This window comes from Myxocyprinus asiaticus, chromosome 2 (assembly GCF_019703515.2).
Source record: "Myxocyprinus asiaticus isolate MX2 ecotype Aquarium Trade chromosome 2, UBuf_Myxa_2, whole genome shotgun sequence".
NCBI lineage: Eukaryota > Metazoa > Chordata > Actinopteri > Cypriniformes > Catostomidae > Myxocyprinus > Myxocyprinus asiaticus.
This window is the reverse complement of record NC_059345.1, coordinates 42058543-42064542: the sequence shown is the minus strand read 5'-3', so window position 1 is coordinate 42064542 and position 6000 is coordinate 42058543.

The following is a 6000-nucleotide window of genomic DNA, read 5'->3' as shown; positions in this document are numbered from 1 at the left end:
CGAAGCGTTGCAGTGTTCATTTAGTGCTTATGTTACAGACTCTTTGCTGGGATTAACCACTTGGCCTTTAATCACTGTGACCAGATCATTTGGTTTTCAACCCATCAGCACATGCTTTAGCAGACTGGCATCAGAAACAAATTCACTCATTTTACTGTTAATGAGTCTGAAACCTTTGTCAGTTTGGTGAGCCCCAACACCTTGCAGAATAAACATGGAGCCGAGATTACATCTGAGTGTGACTTCTTGAGTCGTTAATCAACTGAAAACCATTCAAGAAAAATATACAACCACTGCGGAAGACATAGGAAAAAAAAAAAACAGAACTGCAGTACAATATACTGTAACTAAATTATTGGTTATTGCAATTTTGAACAAAATATTGCAGTCATAGTTAAGGATGGAGAGATAATTTCTGTGCTAATCAGTGATTTAGTATCAAATAGTGCATACAGGGATTCATCTGCACCGTTCATACTAATTAAAAGGCCACTAAGTGAACAGCAGCTGTGAAAAAGGAAACAGGGCTGAAAAAGACAAAAGAGACAGACTGTCAGAAAGACAGAGATGAGATTTCATTAACATACTATGCCTTAAGGGATGGTGGAATGAATAAACCCTTTTCCTCCAAATCTTAATGAAATATTCAAACACTTAGGAAGCATGCCTATCACAACAAAAATAAATAAAATGTGCAACATAAACAACAACATGCATAACCTGGAAAATGTTTGCCTACAGCCATATCACCCTGTAGCTCAAGACCGGTTGTCCACTCAAGCCAAGCAGGGTTAAGCCTGCTCAGTACCTGGATGGGAGTTGCTACTGGAAGAGGTATGAGGGAGGCCAGCAGGGGGTGCTCACCCTGCAGTCTGTGTGGGTCCTAATGCCCCAGTATAGTGACGGGGATACTATGCTGTAAAAAGGCACCATCCTTCGGATGAAATTTTAAACTGAGGTCCTGACTCTCTGTGGTCATTAAAAATCCCAGGGCACTTCTCGTAAAGAGTAGGGGTGTAACCCCGGTGTCCCAGCCAAATTCCCCCATTGGCCCTTCTCAATCATGGCCTCCTAATAATCCCCATCCATTAATTGGCTCTATAACTCTACTCTCTCTACCAATAACTGTTGTGTGGTGAGTGTACTGGCGCACTATGGCTGCTGTTGCATCATCCAGGTGGATGCTGCACACTGGTGGTTGTTGAGGAGAGTCCCCTGTTCACTGTAAAGCGCTTTGAGTGTAGTGTCAGAAAAGCGCTATATAAATGTAACATTCATTGAATATGATTACTTTTCAGTTCTACAAAAGGCTGAACAGTATTATTTTATATTAAGCTTTAGAATCATAGACTAGTAAAAACATCCAAGAAATATAGCAAAATATTTTTAAACCAACTCTGCATGAATATTACAAATATCACCAGCAACTTTGGAAACGCATGAAAAAGGACATATCCAAGTGTAAAACATTGCAAACCTTTAAAAAGCCCTACAATTTTCACACCTAATATTCAGCTGTGTGTTTTGGTATCATACGAGTCATAATTACAGATTCACCCATCATAGTAATATGCTGTGTTCATGGACTCAGCCAAAGGGTGAACACCGTTCTCTGTCCACTCTTAGAGATGATTGGCATTTCATCTAATATAAATAAAAACAACATAAAAAAAATAAAAAAAAGAATCAGACATTTAGACATTACACTTCTGTTGAACCGCCCTAAAGAGTTTAATGTAAATACATGAAAATCACTGAAAATATAAAACCGGCAGACATAAGAATAATGCTCAGTGAGCCTAAATATCTTTAGTTAACAAACAGTGCATGGTGGGAATGTTTAAACAAAAGAGAGATTATGCCAATATACAAGAGAAACATAACGTTAAAGAAAATTAAAACTGGTACATGTCTGTCGGCACACAAGTCTTGTGCAAATACACGAGGCAAGCGTGAATGGAAATCTGAATGGGAATCTCTTTCTATAATGTCTTACAAAGGTTAGAATTAAAACGTAAAATTATAAGTTGCACACACGTATGCCTTTTAAAAAAAGAATAAAAGAAAAATCACTGTTTCTTTTGAACATAGCTATACCAATAAATATGTAAACATCAATGCTTTTCCAGTTGCAAGCAAGATTTTGGGCACACTGGGTCACTTTAAAGGCCAAATCTTCCACAACACTGTGTACCTCATATACTGAGGCACAAGGCCCTAGACACCAAGCCAAAAATCCACCCTCCAACACACACACACACACACACACACACACACACACACACACAGTCAATGGCACTGGTTTTAGCAGCTCATACACCCTCTACACTCCAAACCAGTCTTGCTCATATTAAGTATAGTTTCGACTTACAAGAAGACACTGTTATATTAAAGTAATTTAAAAAAGGATTTTATTACAATGAACAATTATGATTTTTAAATTCAATTCACGTTTAGAATTATAAAATATATAACTGTTCGGGATAGCATACAATTACGTAAAAAATGACTATCAATTTAAGCATATATTGTTTTATCAGAGCAATTTAAAATAATTTTATTACAATAATAATAATAATTACATTTACCCAAATTTATGAAACCATACTGTTTAACAGTTACAAAAATCACCATGATTTAACAAAATGAAAAAAAAAAAAAAAAAGCTTTTAGACATGACACTTTAAAAAAAAAAAGCACATAGGTTTATTGTGTAATTTTTATTTACATCGATGAATGTTTGATTCAAAATCCGCTCACATTTTCTGTTGAACATAAATATTGTTCTGTTATTAAACACAATCACCTTCGGAGATAAAAGCACAGACATTAACAAATATTATTCAGAATGGCAGATGGAATCATTACACACAAAAAAAATTAATTAAAAGGACAAGAACAAACAATTGTAAATATACACTTTCATGTACGTAAAAGACAGAATCAACAGAATAAACATTGTTGTATCCCTGCTAAACGTATGCGCTAAAATATTTTATGGTCATCCTATCTGCCAAATGTGCAATTTAGGGGGGAAAACAAAATATACCATAGTTAACCGCATGAGTAATATAGAATAAAATAAGACAAATAAAATTTCACAGCAGATTAGAAAACAACTGTTTACCAGTAAAATCCTAAATGGCCTGAGGACACCATTATATTTGGATATTAAGTTTTCTTTTTATATATATATACCTTTTTTCATTACTAACAATTTCAATTTCAGAAATATGTTTTAAAAGCCAATTAAAATCTGTCAGAGTGTACGGTCATACAAAAGTTCTTTAAGAACAGCTTTCATAATAACAGCTGAATAATGAAGAAAGCAAAAAGTAGTGAACATCCAAAAGGCACATTCTGAAACTGGTAAGCTATGCAACAAAAGCATGCTTCATAGTGTTACAACTGCAAACATTTTAATAACTTTTATTAAACATTCTTTTTATAACACCACAAGAGCAACTGAATCAAAATTGGGAGTAAATCGATTACAAACAAATAACAAATGAACACCGAATGACAATTAAAACCTCAATTTAAATCTCACTTTGGATAAAAGCATTTGCTAAATGAATAAATGCAAAAATATAGCTAAATCGTTGCAGACAATGCCTCAAGTCAGAACTCATTCACGTTGCAAATTCTGGTACTGTAGAAAGGGTGTCTATCTTTCTCTGTAAAACTCCTCCCTAAAATGGAGGCAGCTGTCCAAACAAATCCACGGTCTCGCTCCAGCACTTGGGCAAAGCTTTGAGAAGAGTCAGACATTATGCTGCCATCAACACAAGGACATGAGTAAAATGAAGAAAGCGAGTAAGCCAGGACAGCCACCAAAAGGAGAGAGTTTAGAAGGAGTGTGGCTCTTTGTTTCTGTCTCCCTGCCAGTGATCCCTTTAAAATTCCATTGTGGCTTTAATATATAATATATGCACGCAATTCAGGAGAGTGAGAACATTGTTCTTTCCATACGTTCACTCCATAAGAGCTAGAGAGAGACCTGGGAGGCATAGTGTATCTTGTGCTACTAACATTACAACAAACATGGCCGCCATCTTTATTTTGCAACAGCTTATTTCTCGCAAAAAGTCCCAAAATAGATTGGGGGTTTAAATGCAAGCTAGAAATTTCTGCACCTTTTCAACAGTCCATTTTTACTCAAAAAACAATTACTTTTGTAAAGAGTCTTTTTTGTAACCTTTACATTAAAATGCAGTGATAGGCTCTTTCTATGCCAAGCTGTCTGTTCAATGTTCAACATTTTTTAGACACTGAATTACCTGTCTACTAATTTACCCATCTAATCATGGTGTTCAATGAAGAAATCAGTAAGAAATTCTTATAAGAAGTGAATACTGGAAAAGATTGGTGAGCCAAGCTGAAGGTGCGATAACTAAGCAATATTTCAAACGTCACATCTGACAAAGAAAAACAGCGACTAATTTCGGTTAGCATTAGCCTCTCTAATGCACACTCATCAGCCTGCAGGCCTTCATAATCGCACCTTTGCACACCTCTTCGCATTCTTGCCATTCCACCTCACTCTCACTCTCACCATGACAGGACCAAATGTGCTTCACAGAGTACATGGTGGGAAAAAAATGCCCTTTTAAACCTACCGTCAGTTCGGCAGCATAACTCCAGAACATGGGTATCACCTTTTAGTGTAGCTGATTCTGTGGCAGCACAAGAGGTCATCACAAGGTACCAGAATGTCATTCTTCTTGCCTGTAAAGAAAGCCCAATTACAAAAAATTAAAAATGAATAAATTACAAATATATATATATATATATATATATATATATATATGAATCAAATGGAAGCAATGCTACCAAATACCACTTGTTGTCCAGATGCATATTTATATATAATTGCCGATCAACAAACAAAATAACTTGAAGTTATAAGAATAGGTTCTCATCACTATACTGGGATATAGTGAGGTTAATTCTATTTACAGTTCTTTACATTTATCACATACTCTTAAATAAAAAAAAGTTTTATTACAATTTTATAAGATCATCACTTTTAACGTGTTGAATAAATTCAATAAATTCGGAAGGCTGCAACACATTCAAAATCTTTGTACAAGCATAAAATGTCTAATAAAACTTCACCTTAAGTGCCACCTTGACATATTCATGAAAGACAAATCAAAAGCAAAGCCAATTGAAAAACCGTCAAACCGAGGAGTATACTTTCACCAACAGGTTGTTGATGTGCACAGCAAATTTTTCATCTTTGTAATACCGAGTACTATTACAAACAATTTTTACAGGCCTGTGGGCTGAATAGACAAGCACACACACAGATGTCTTGACCAGCTGAAACATGTCATGGAGTACTGAGGTTGGACGCTGATAGGCCTGTAAGGTGAACTGAGATACAGAGGTGTGCAGTGGAGCATTTATAATACCATCAAACATTACAGTAATGAAAACCTTGAGTCAAGTATGAAGAAAAATAAGCACCTTTTACGCTCACTGAACTGCTCAAATTGGCCGAAAATATCAGTCCATCAGTTTGTGCTGCATGCAACCAAAAATAAATGCCCAAACCGAAAGAAAAATAATTTCTTAAGGGCTCTCAGCAAGCCACATCTCTTATAAATTGGCCGATGTACACCAAAACTGTATACATTTTGTTTACAAAATACTAAAGCTAGAAATAAAGTAAAAACGTATCACAATGTTATAAACACTACTTTTAAAATCAGTCAGTCAGTGCCCGATTTGACTAGTTTGTGAATAAATACTGCAAGATACAAGAATTTAAATAACCTTGTGTTCAAATAAATGTAGCAGGTTGTTATGGGGGTATGAGAAACATCCACAGCACAGTACATCTAAAAACAGAATATTTTGCAATTCAACAGGACATTGGCACACATTTAACTTTTTTGTATGAATGGAGCTCTTGCTTTCTGTTAACCATAGGACATTATTTACAAGCAATCACAAAATATAATTCTTCATATTCTAAACTTACATTGTCATGAG